Source organism: Agelaius phoeniceus, chromosome 16 (assembly GCF_051311805.1).
Source record: "Agelaius phoeniceus isolate bAgePho1 chromosome 16, bAgePho1.hap1, whole genome shotgun sequence".
Taxonomy (NCBI): Eukaryota; Metazoa; Chordata; class Aves; order Passeriformes; family Icteridae; genus Agelaius; species Agelaius phoeniceus.
Window position 1 is genome coordinate 16,528,759 of NC_135280.1, and position 12,360 is coordinate 16,541,118.

Genomic DNA, 12,360 nt, shown 5'->3' on the forward strand with positions numbered 1-12,360 from the left:
GAACAGGTATCATTTGTTAAATTAGGGTTAATCGTAGAATCATAGAAACATGAAATAGTTTGATTTGGAAGGGACCTTAAAGATCATCTAATTCCCACACCTCTGCCACAGGCAGAGAAACAACTTCCTTTTCATTAAGGCAATAAGGAATATTTCCTTTTCAAAATTACTGTCTTAAGACAATTCTCTATATTGTCTTTTAAATCAATCTTTGCCAAAAGCAAATTAATGCTTTACTTTCTAAATGCTTAGGTTGTAGAGACTCCATGTTTTTATCCTAAAATAGGGCAGCAGAAACATCCGGGCAAGTGGATTTAGAATAGAAGTTTCTTGGCATGAGGCAGTGCTGTCAGTTGCTGTCGTTACAGAGCTTAGTACAGAATTTTGCAATTTTCTATGACCTCCCAGCTACTGAAGATACAGGATTCCACTAGATTTTTGGTGGTTTTGTTTTCTTCCATCTGTTTCATACGAATATAGAATACATATGTGTGAACATAGGGTCATTATTGCTTGTGCAGTTTGGTGGTCTGTGGAATCACAGACTCCTCTAGTGTGTCTTTGATCTCCTGAGATTGAGTCCTGCACCCCTGCTCAGTCAGGGGCAGCTGGAGCAGGTTGTCCAGGACCTGCTTAGAGTGTGAACATCTCCATAGATTGAGACTCTGTAGCCTCTCTGGGCCACCTGTCCCAGTGTCTGACCCCTTGCAGGAAAAATATATGTCCTTGTGTTCAGATGGAATTCTTTGTGGTTTCCCTTGTTCCCATTGCCTCCTGTCCAGAGCAGAGTCTGCCCCCCTCATCCTTTCTTCCTCCCAGCAGGTACTTGAGCACACTGGTCAGATCTCCCAGAGCCTTGTTGAGCAGCCCAGCCCTCTCGGCTCCTCCTCCTGTGCAAGATGCTCCAGTCCCTTAACCATCTTTGTGGTCTGGTATTTGGACTGGTGCATAGGACATTACTTATTTTTGCTGGCTAAATATTTGGTTTAGCTTGATATCTTAAGGAAATAAAGCTGTTGGTGATTGCTGTCTTAGGAGCTGCCCCAAGTAACTTAGGAAACTAGTGGCTGCTTTCAGACGTATTTGTTAAATAAAAAGGTTACTTAAATTTTTTGGGGTGTCTTTTTGGTGAATAGTGAAAGAGAAAGGTTAATTGAAGGTCCTGCGTGTTGAAGGGACGGACAGAGTTGCCAGCGTGCAAGTGATTGGTGGCAGCAGGACAGTTGGCAGGTGGGTCTGGGGCAGGTGGGTCCAGCATGCACACACTGTTTCTTTCCTTTGTGGGGTCTGCTCAGGGAGCATGTAGGTGTAGAGCTGGGATGAGGAAAGGGCTAGGGACACCTGCAGAAATCTTCAGGGAAAGTAGGCCTTATTTGGGTCCACTCTTAATGAGACATTTTGATTTATGCCAGCAGTTTTCCTAATGTTCTCTATTCTTTCTCTCTTGAAGACAAGCATCACTTGTGTGCCCTAAATGTGGATTTCTGCAGTGATTGTTCATCACACTGGGCACTGATGCCAAGATGAATGTGCATGTGTGAATGCACATAAAAGCTTTGCAGGGATGTTTGGGGTATGTTAGCATGGCTTCTTGGAGTTAGGAAAGCCAGATGGGCTTCTGCCATGTGAGAGGTGCCTTCAGACCTCTTGTTGCATGAAAACTGCTTCTAGGGAAATTTACATCCCAAGGGAATGGTGGTGGCTGTCCACAGAACACAAGGTGCCTTAGTAGCAAAGTAAGAGTGTTGTTTGATTTGCAGCATAAGTTCATGCTCATTAGAATCTTTAAAACAGTGATCATTGAAGATGACTCGGTGCTGACCAGGAGATCTGACCCCTCCTGAAGGCTTTTTGTAGGTTGTGTTCTGTACTGTGGCAGCCCAGCACCTGGGAGCAACTTCCATTGGAATGTCACTGGGAAAACCTGTCTCAGTACCAGTGGCTATTCCCATACACTGACTGCTGGGGTGGTCAGTGTGTTTCCAGGCTGCAGTTATTGGAGGGCAGGTGCTGTTGCCATGTGAGTGTCATGGGCCTCTTCTGGGCTCTTGGAGAAAGGAGTCTGCATGTAAATATGTGGCAGAGCCTGCTGGGCTGCAGTTCTCATGGACTTGTGTTGATATTGGACTTGGCCGGGAGATGGGCGGTGCTGCCTCGAGCTGCCTGGGGTGCAACGTGGGGTTCAGCAGCACAGTAAGCCCTTGAAGCAGTGTGTCCTGCCTCCTGTGACATTCCCAATGGGCCATCTTCAGCTTTGTTGTCTTGTGGGCTTCTGCATGGGTCTTTTGACAGAATCACAGTCTGGCTGAGGTTGGAAGGAGCCTTTGAGCTCATTTGCTCTAACCCGTTGCTCAAGCAGAGTCACCCAGAGCAGGCTGCCCATGAGTGTGTCCAAGCAGTGTTTGAGTATCTCCAAGAAGATGGGAAACTACAAGACCTCCTTGGGCAACCTGTGCCAGTGCTCATAGGGAAAACTGGTTTTCTGATGTTTAAAGGGAACCTCCTGTGTTCCAGTTTGTGCCCATTTCTTCTTGTTCTGTCACTGGGCACCACTGGAGAGAGACTGGCTCCTTCATCTCTGCACTTCCACTTCAGGTGTTTACATATATTTCCCCCCCCCCCGCCCCCCACCCCCCCCCCCACCCCCAAGCCTGCTCTTTCCAGGTACTCCAATCCTTTTATCCTTGGGGCCCTTCACAGGGCTCTCTTCAGTTTGTCCCTGTCTCCCTTTTGCTGGAGAGTCCATCCCTGGGCACAGCACTCTTGACCTGCTGGCTATAGCCCAGGACACTATTTGCCTCAAGGTCACATCAACTGGCTCATGTTTAACCTGATGTCCAAGAGCAACCCCAGTTTTCTGCCAAGCTCAGTGGCCCCAGCAGGTGCCTGTGTTCCCCAGGGGCAGGGTGTTAACTGTGAAAGCCCTTTGCTGGCATTGCGAAGTGTAGGACTTTTACTTGAAAGGCACCTGGGTGTTTTCATCCTTTCCCACAAGAAGCAGTATCCCCATCTCTTGCTGTCATGTCTCTGTGGCCATCACTCCTCATTATAGCTTGCTGTTTGCATTGTTATCTACCTTATAAGCACATTCAATTATCAGTAATTTTTATGTAAAAAGAGGGCTCTGGTGTCTTGTTTGAAAATCAGTGGTAGTATTTTGAAAGAGCTGGTCCTTTGTGAGGGGCACTGTGGCTGCCACATGTACCTGAAGAGCTTTCCGACTGGGTGGCAATACGGTGAGCTTGCTGGCTTCTGTCTGCATCTCAAACAGCACAAGAGCTTGTAAAAATTCCCTCCTTTGTTAAGGGATGCCTTAAATATCATCCCACCTCATACCTTCCTTCGCTTTAGAGAGGTGGGGAGCAAGGATGACAAAAGTCATAGTTGTGGGCGCCAACTCCTGGTGTTCACTATAAGTCCTTTATTTTGTCCTGCCTTATATCTGCTTTCTCTGTGGAATGACTTGCACCTTGGGAAGGCGTTTTGTTTCCCCACCCTGAAAACAGATCTTACAAATAGCTGATTAATGGGAATTTCTGCAGCCTGATGGTGACCTCATACCATCCAAAGAGGAAAGCTTTGTGGAATATGGGAGACCAGATACTTTTACGTGGATCCTTTGCACTGTAGGCTGGTGAAAATAACTGACAAGCATGAAATGCAGGTTCACTTGGTACCAGATCAGTCTCCATATCCTTTAGGCCCTCTTGGTCCATTCCTGGAGCCTGCAGGTACTCTCAGATTTCACCCACGGATCAAGTATGAGAATCTTTGTGGTTATTACAGGGTTATTCCAATTTACCTTGAATTCTTTTCTGCAGTTGTCTTGATTTACAAACACTGTTGGTCCTGGAGAAACCAGATTCTTTATTTTCATCAGAACTACTGTGATACTTGTAAAGATAATTTTCTGCTGAGCAGGCAGATGTTTGCTTATATATTTATATTACTTTCTTCCTTTTTTCCAAAATATGTCCATTTAGTTGCTCAGAAGTAGAAAGCAACACAAGTGAAAGAATTTGTGGTGATCCCATTGTGTCTTCTGGATGATGTAAAGCTCACATTTTGGGGATGTTAACCATTGTGTCTCAATTTTCTCTCATGCCTTTTTTTCAGTGATTTCATTTGACTATGATTCAGAATTGATCATGGTCAAATGATCAATTGACAATACAATTAAACAGTATTGTAGATTATGATTAAAACTCAGCAACTGAAGATAGTAAAATTAAAGTAACCAACAGCATAAAATTGTTTCTGGAGATACCTGAGTTTGAAATTTATATCTAAGTAGGTTAGTTATTTTAGATGAAAATTCTAATGTTCTCTCTGAACTGGTAAAAGAAATTCACTGGCCATTCTTACAACCTCCTCAGGATATCTTCATGCTGAATTATGTCTCCCCGGGCTGAATTTTCTCACCTTTGTAAACATGTTGCTTGACAACTTCTGCAATAGAAATTGCTTAATAAAGAAAAATAACTTTGTGTTTCAAGCATTATTTAAGATTGTTGTACAAATAAATATGCATTAGGTAGACATGGATGTGTATTAGAGAGGCTTGTTATGTAAATTTTACTGTATAAAAGATGTAACTTTTTACCCCAGAGTGTGCTTGATTTGTGGAAACCTACACCTTGCAACCTGCACAGAATAAATGTCTCATTTCTAAAATTAGACTCTGTGTCTTTGTTTGGAGAGCTCCTAAAATTGACAACAGCTCACTGCATTGGCCTACCATCAGCACATACCCCGTGTGAAAGGTTGGCAATGTTGGGATGCTGAGCATGCCTTGCCTTACAAAACCTGTAGCAATATAACTGAATAGGACTGTAAGCTAAAAATTTACCATCCCATCATGTGTCTTCTGATGCAGGACTAGGATTGATGTTAATACATATAACTGTAAGGAAATAATTCCTTTCTTCCCCTGAAGGTGGACTGGGGGGCATTTGTTGAGGCATAACTTGCTGATGCCTTTTCTCTGCTCAAAGTGAGGATAGAGAGCTGCCTCTGCCAGCAACAGGAGTGTTGCTTGCCATTCTGGATCAGGTGCTGCCTCCCTTGCTCCCGCCCACAGGACACCAGGGCAGGGACCACTCTCTTCCCTTTCCTGGTATCATGGTAGTGTTGTGGCAGTCTGCCCTTTTCTCTTTGTCTCATCCTTTGTGCATGGCTCTACAGGAGAAGGGTGGTACAGGACAGGCATGGTTGGCTGTGGAGTGGGGTGACAGCACAGGTGGAACCTGGGTTGGCAGCAGGGAGGCATCCTGAAGGATGTAGAATGTGCTGCGCTCTTCTGGAGACCTCGGCTCATCAGCCAGTGCTGGCTTTGAGCTGTGGAGTGAGGTGTGTCCCGCTTCTGGCTTCTCCCCAGCTGGTCTGATGGAGGATACCCAATGCAGACTGAGAGCTGAAGTACAAATGCTTTGGGTTTATACTCCAGGAGATGCAGAAGCAGCTTGTCCTTCCCTTGCCTCTTTTGATCTTCTCCCTATCAAAAGTTTGTGTGCAGAATAAATTTTTTTGGTGAAAACTATACATGTTTCTACCTTATTAGAGGTGATGTTATAGGACATCAGCTGTTGGAAAGCCGCTTGCTATAAACACAATTAGTTATTACAATTTTTTCCAACAAATTGTATGAATTCTACACTGATGGGATGAAATGCATTTAGAGACTCTTCTGTTTACAAGTTCTGTTAATTTAAAGGAATGTAACAGACAGTTTGTGATTCTGTTTTGCAATAGAGACTGCCCATATGATGCATATTTCTAAATCACTTCTCTATGAGGAATTAGGCTTTCCACATGTAATGCCAGTCAGTCCTTTCCGTTTGGTAACCTTTATTCTCGCTAATCTTGGAGTGAAAAAATCTGTATCCATACACAGATCCTTCATACAAATCTTTACTCAAGCTCATGGCAATTACTAATATTCATAGATATCAGTGTTACTAAAAATTGCCTTGAAAGTAAAATAGTGAGCGAGCACTGTGAGCTGCATTTTATTTAAAAAGCAGTTGAGGGTAATCTGAATATCAGTTGATAATGATGATCAGAGGCAATGGCTAGGTTTCTCCTCAACAGGGTTAACTGCATAAGTCAAATTGTAATCCCCAAGTGAGCTTTTATGAGAAACTTTTTTCCCTCTGGTGCAATGGAGCAACTGCTGCCTGGTCCCTTTCTGTTCACGGCTCTGCAAATTGATTTGTCAGTGATACTTTTGGGATTTCCCCAGTTATATGTAGGCAGAAGTTACTACTGGAGTTTCAGCAAGCAACTGTAAGAGAAAAGCTGTGGGATCTCAGCACATCGTTCCCGATGTCCAGAGATGCCAGGAGAACCCTTGGGGGTCTCGAAAACACTGGAATGTTGCCAAGAGTGCTTGGTGGCTTGATTTTGATCCATCCACAGAAGTAACAAGAGTCTGAGGACAAGAGAATCACTTTAGAGTAAAAGGTGTAAAAGAGACACATTTAGAGGGTGAGATATAGATTTTAAGGTTTTTGGTACAGGGGGGTTATGGAGACAAGATGGAGAGATCGGGGCGTGTCTTGTCCTTCTTCTTTCTTCTTCTTGTCCTCCATCTCCTGTGATGATGTTGGCACTTAGAGATTGGTTTCTAGTGAAGGTGCACTTGCCAACATGGGCGAAAAGCATTGGGAAATAAAGGTAAATATTGTATACGTAGGTTTTAGTATAAAAAGACATGACCGCCCCGTGGGTGGGCAGAGAGTGCCTGTGACTGCCTGCAGATCAGACCTCTGTTGGGCAGACAGAAAATTTTTGTAGATAAGAAATAATAAACAACCTGAAGACCGAAAGCTGAAGAGTCCAGACTCGTCCTTTGCATCGCGCCCACCAAAGAACCACTCTACCCGTGTCGGGGCAGAGACAGACAGCCGGACCCGACATTTGGCGTCCCTGGGTGGGCACCCCATGGGCACTGGCACCGGTGGGCACCCGGCGGCGACCCAGGGGTTAGCTCGGCAGCAACCGGCGATCCAGCAGCATCCAGCAGCCTTCGCTGAGCCACGGTGAGCTCTACTGTGCACCACTTGCACAGGGGCAGCCTTGAAGCACCGAGTGGGCAGCTCCCGAGTTGGACTCATTCCCAGGAGAGCCTGATAACTCCTTGGGAAAACAGCCAGAAAGCAGCCAGGAGACTCTGAAAACGCAGCAGCCGCAGAAAACATCGCACTCCACCTCAGCCGAAGAAAGTTCGTAGCAGAACAGCCCGGATCGGAATCGGAAAGGCGCCTCCGGATCCATCTCCTGGGACCTGCAGGCCAGAGACCAGGAGCCTCCGGACTGCTCTGACGACAGGAATTCGGTGAGAAGGTCAAGAATTAAGAACATGGGGGGTACACTTTCCCAGGAACAAATAGAAATTCTGTCCGACCTACAAGGCGTGGCAGACACACACACTAAGGGGATCCCAAAGAAAAAGCTTAGAGAATTATTGCTATGGGTGCGGTGTAATTACCCGTACTCCGAAACAAGGCTGTTATTTGAAGTAGGCTTTTGGCAAGAAGTTAACAGACACCTATATTTTCTAGCCATCAATGAGGATAAAACAGCCTTAAAGTTGCTGTCCTCAGCAAGAATTATGTTAGAGGCGACCTCGACTCAATTTAGGGGGTCAGCCAGGCAACAAGTTGTTGCAGGTCCCAGAGGGGCGGAGGGAGCAGAGCAAGGTTCCAAGCAGAAATTGGCTCTGATCTCAATTAGCCCGGGGGAAAAGGTGCCCGAGAAAAGGGTACAAGGGAAAATGTCATTGCCCTCAGTCCCACCATCCCGAAAACCCAAGGGAACCCTAAAGCACCCTGAAACCACAGAGAATACAGGGATTTCAGACTCCGACTCAGACACTGATGATACCATTCCTCTTCCTGATGAAATAAAGTTTTCTCCCAGCGACATCGAGGAGACAGGCCACCCTTCCGGAGTGTACTGTCCCGATTCGCAGGAATCAGGGGGGGAGGAGGTGGAAAACGTGGCAGAGTCGGGGAGGGGGGTTCAAAGGGAACAAGCGGGGAGGGGGGATGCGCTCTCTCGCGGCAGGCGCGGCGGCGCGGAAGCGGCGGCGGCCGGCGGGGGGGGCGGGGAGGCAATGGGAGACACGGGTTTCCATGCGACTCTTGTGAGCGCAACGCCGAAAGCGACAGTCGCCTTTGGAGCGGTGCCAAAGACGCGCGGGTCGAGCAAGGCTCAGGGAGTGGCCGGGGAGACCTCTCAAACCGGCGCGGGAGCGTCAGACACGGGCAGCAAGGACGGAGCAGCTGCAGAGCTCCGGAGAGCTGCTGTGAAGGGACGCAGGAGACGCGCGGTGGTGACGTCAGACCCGGAAGTCTGGACCCGGAGATCGGCTCGAATCGCTGCGAGAAAGGGGGCACCCGCGGGGAGGGGGCTGCGCGCTTCAGCGGGGGGTGTGGATACAGCGTCAGAGGAGGAGGAGAGAGGGGCAGGAACAGACGATAGGGAGGAGACTTCGGAGGTGGAGCGGGACGGAGACAGTGACGTCAGTACAGGGGAGGCAGAGGGCGTCCCCGAAGGCACGCATGCGCGGGAAGTGCCAGCGGAGCGAGGTCGGGGGTGGGTCCGATCCTCTGTGACGTCCGGGGCGAAAAGAAGGGGCCACACTCGGGGTTCGGCATCCCGGGGCTCCATCCCCTCTCCGAGACCGATGCCTTTAGCCTCAAATCCTATGGTTCAAACCCTTTCCACTCAAAAGAAACACTCAAGTACTCAACCCTCAATGCCAGCTCAGTCAGTCAGCCGAAACAAAATGTTTGGGAAACGTTAGCCCAGGCAGCAAACTTAGAAAGTATCTGCCTGACACATTCGAAACCAGGGAAACCATTCACGGCATGCATGGTTGGGTTGCCAGTGGGCGAATGGCCAATTCCAGGGCATCCTCCAATGGAGATTTCACAGGTCATCAAAGATCCTGTGAATGAATGGTGTGCGTGGACACATCTTTTACCTGTAGCTTCTACTGAACCGCAGGAATTGGAGATTTTTGGGTCCACAACAATGGAGCTATGCATGAAATTTGAAAATTCGAATGTGTCAAGGACAAACAATAGCATTGATGTCACACCAAATCATGAATATTATAGAAATGCATCAGCTTGGTGCAATCACACTGTAACGACAGCCAAAGGATCAATCCAGGTCCCAGTGCAATTGCCACGTGGGTTGTTTTTAATTTGTGGGGACAAAATTTGGCACGGCATTCCTGCAAATGCCAAAGGAGGTCCATGCAGCATTGGGAGGATTTCAATGTTGTCACCAGATTTAAAAGTGTTGAGAGAACAAAAACACAAAGAGAAAAGGTCCTTGCAACATTACAGTGCAGACTGTGATGATGAAGTGTACACCTGGGACAAGGCAAGGAGAATTGCAGCAGCAATTTTCTCACCTCAGACAGCGTCGGGGGTGGCCTTGACTCAACTGGACCACATGGGTTGTTGGTTGAGCAAGCATGCTCAATCAGTTTCTCTCGCTTTGAGTGACATGTTGAAAGATGTAAGCAGTGTGAGAGAGGCAACTCTTCAAAATAGGGCAGCAATCGATTATCTATTGCTCGCTCATGGACATGGATGTGAAGAGTTTGAGGGGATGTGCTGCATGAATCTCTCAGACCATTCGAGATCAATTCATGAAAGCATTCAAAATATAAAAGACAGTATAAAGAAATTAGGCGAGATCACTGGGTCATGGATTGATGATGTGGCAGGATTTTTTGATCTTTCTCCCTTATGGAGAGGGTTTTTAAAAATGGGATTTTATATTTTAATAATACTCTTAGTCCTCATGCTCATCGTCCCATGCATCTTTATGTGTGTGAGACGTGTCATGAGTCAAGTTGCCAAAGAAGTCTTCTTGGTGCAAACAGAAGGGGGAGATGTGGGATCTCAGCACATCGTTCCCGATGTCCAGAGATGCCAGGAGAACCCTTGGGGGTCTCGAAAACACTGGAATGTTGCCAAGAGTGCTTGGTGGCTTGATTTTGATCCATCCACAGAAGTAACAAGAGTCTGAGGACAAGAGAATCACTTTAGAGTAAAAGGTGTAAAAGAGACACATTTAGAGGGTGAGATATAGATTTTAAGGTTTTTGGTACAGGGGGGTTATGGAGACAAGATGGAGAGATCGGGGCGTGTCTTGTCCTTCTTCTTTCTTCTTCTTGTCCTCCATCTCCTGTGATGATGTTGGCACTTAGAGATTGGTTTCTAGTGAAGGTGCACTTGCCAACATGGGCGAAAAGCATTGGGAAATAAAGGTAAATATTGTATACGTAGGTTTTAGTATAAAAAGACATGACCGCCCCGTGGGTGGGCAGAGAGTGCCTGTGACTGCCTGCAGATCAGACCTCTGTTGGGCAGACAGAAAATTTTTGTAGATAAGAAATAATAAACAACCTGAAGACCGAAAGCTGAAGAGTCCAGACTCGTCCTTTGCATCGCGCCCACCAAAGAACCACTCTACCCGTGTCGGGGCAGAGACAGACAGCCGGACCCGACAAAAAGCCAAGAAGTCTGGGAGGATTTGGCTTTACTACCATTGCAGATGGATTTAAATCATAGATCACAGATGGTTTGTGTTGGAATGGACCTTCAAACTCATCTCGTTTCCCCCCCTGCTATGGGCAGGGAGACCTCCCCCTAGACCAGGTTGATCCAAGCCCCATCCAAACCCTGGCCTTGGACATTTCCAAGGATGGGGCAGCCACAGCTTCTCTGGGCAACCTGTGCCAGGGCCTCCCCACCCTCACAGGGAATAATTTATTTGTAATATCTAACCTCCTTTAGTTTAAAGCCATGCCCCCTTATCCTATCAAGTCTAGAGAGGGATTGCAATAACTGAATTTTTAAAAAAAAATCCCCAGTCAATCTTCATTTATCTGAAAATGATACAGTCTTCCATCTAGCAAAGGCATCTTGGCCACCTTCATTCTTTCTCTTGTCCTCCGGTGATGATGGAGATGGCCCACATATCCCCATCATCACTGGTTGTCTTAGTGCCTCTGACAAACTGTAGCAGGCTGGATCCTTTCATGCCATTGAGGAGGAAGCAAGGGGTGTCTCAGATGAGAGAAGCTGTATCTTGCCTGGCAGGACAAGTGGCTTTAGTTCAGGATTCAGTGGGAAGCACCAAACCTTTTGCTCCTGAGTTGGATTGTGACATGGCCTCTTCTGTTCATGAACACCTGCCAGTGTCTATCTTCTGTCCCAGTGCCCTGCTTGAAAGGGACTTGCTCAAAGCAGGACATGATGCTCAGCTGAGTCTGATAAAAACAGTTTCAGGCTCTTATTTATCTTTCCTCTTCTGCCTGGATCATGGTCATCCCACTTGGTGGTATGAAGGCGAGTTGCTACTCAGTTCCAGAGCAGACCTGCTTGTCCCCCTCAAGACAGGAAGCATCAACAGAGAGTTGCCTGCCCATTCACTTGCAAGGTTTTGTGGAAAGGTATTCCCATTGGATGTGTGCCAGGTTTCTCCCAAAACATAATTGTACATAATAATTGTAAATACTAATTGAAAACAGGAAAATTTACTGATCTATTAATGGTTGGGATTTTCAAGGCATATGGCCCAAAAGCACATTGGCTTTTTGCCCTTTTTGGGTTTGGGATTCTGTGCTTCTAAAAGGACTGAAAGACCTCACTGGCAGTACATTTACGAACAGCACATATGGGAGAAGTGTACAGTATGACCTACCATACAGCTTGAAGAATGTGGGTATGGAGAAGTATCTTCCCCACAATGAAGAGAGGTGTCATTTCAGTGTATTTTATAATTTTCTTTCACCAGTCAATGGTAGTTTTGGAAGAGAGCCCAAATACATGTTTTGGTTGAGCTAAATCAGTAATCTCTATTTATTAGCAAAACTGGAGAATTCTACTTTGGACGGGAGAACAGTGTCTCGACAAGGACATCACAAAATCATTTAGGTTAGAAAAGACCTTCAAGATCATCAAGTCCAACCCTTGACCCATTACCACCTTGTCAACTAGACCACTGAATGCCATGTCCTGTCATTTCTTGAACACCTCCAGGGACAGTGACTCCACCATCTCCATGGGCTGCCCCGCTACTCCTGTCTTTCCTTCCTTCCTTCCTTCCTTCCTTCCTTCCTTCCTTCCTTCCTTCCTTCCTTCCTTCCTTCCTTCCTTCCTTCCTTCCTTCCTTCCTTCCTTCCTTCCTTCCTTCCTTCCTTCCTTCCTTCCTTCCTTCCTTCCTTCCTTCCTTCCTTCCTTCCTTCCTTCCTTCCTTCCTTCCTTCCTTCCTTCCTTCCTTCCTTCCTTCCTTCCTTCCTTCCTTCCTTCCTTCCTTCCTTCCTTCCTTCCT

At 46.7% G+C, this 12,360-nt stretch overlaps 1 protein-coding gene across 27 annotated transcripts in view; it reads left to right on the forward strand.

The window, feature by feature from the left end:
• The window catches only part of MAPK8IP3 (mitogen-activated protein kinase 8 interacting protein 3), a 78,961-nt gene that overhangs the window by 3,172 nt on the left and 63,429 nt on the right, over positions 1 to 12,360 (forward strand). The gene's annotated exons all lie outside the window — the stretch shown is intronic.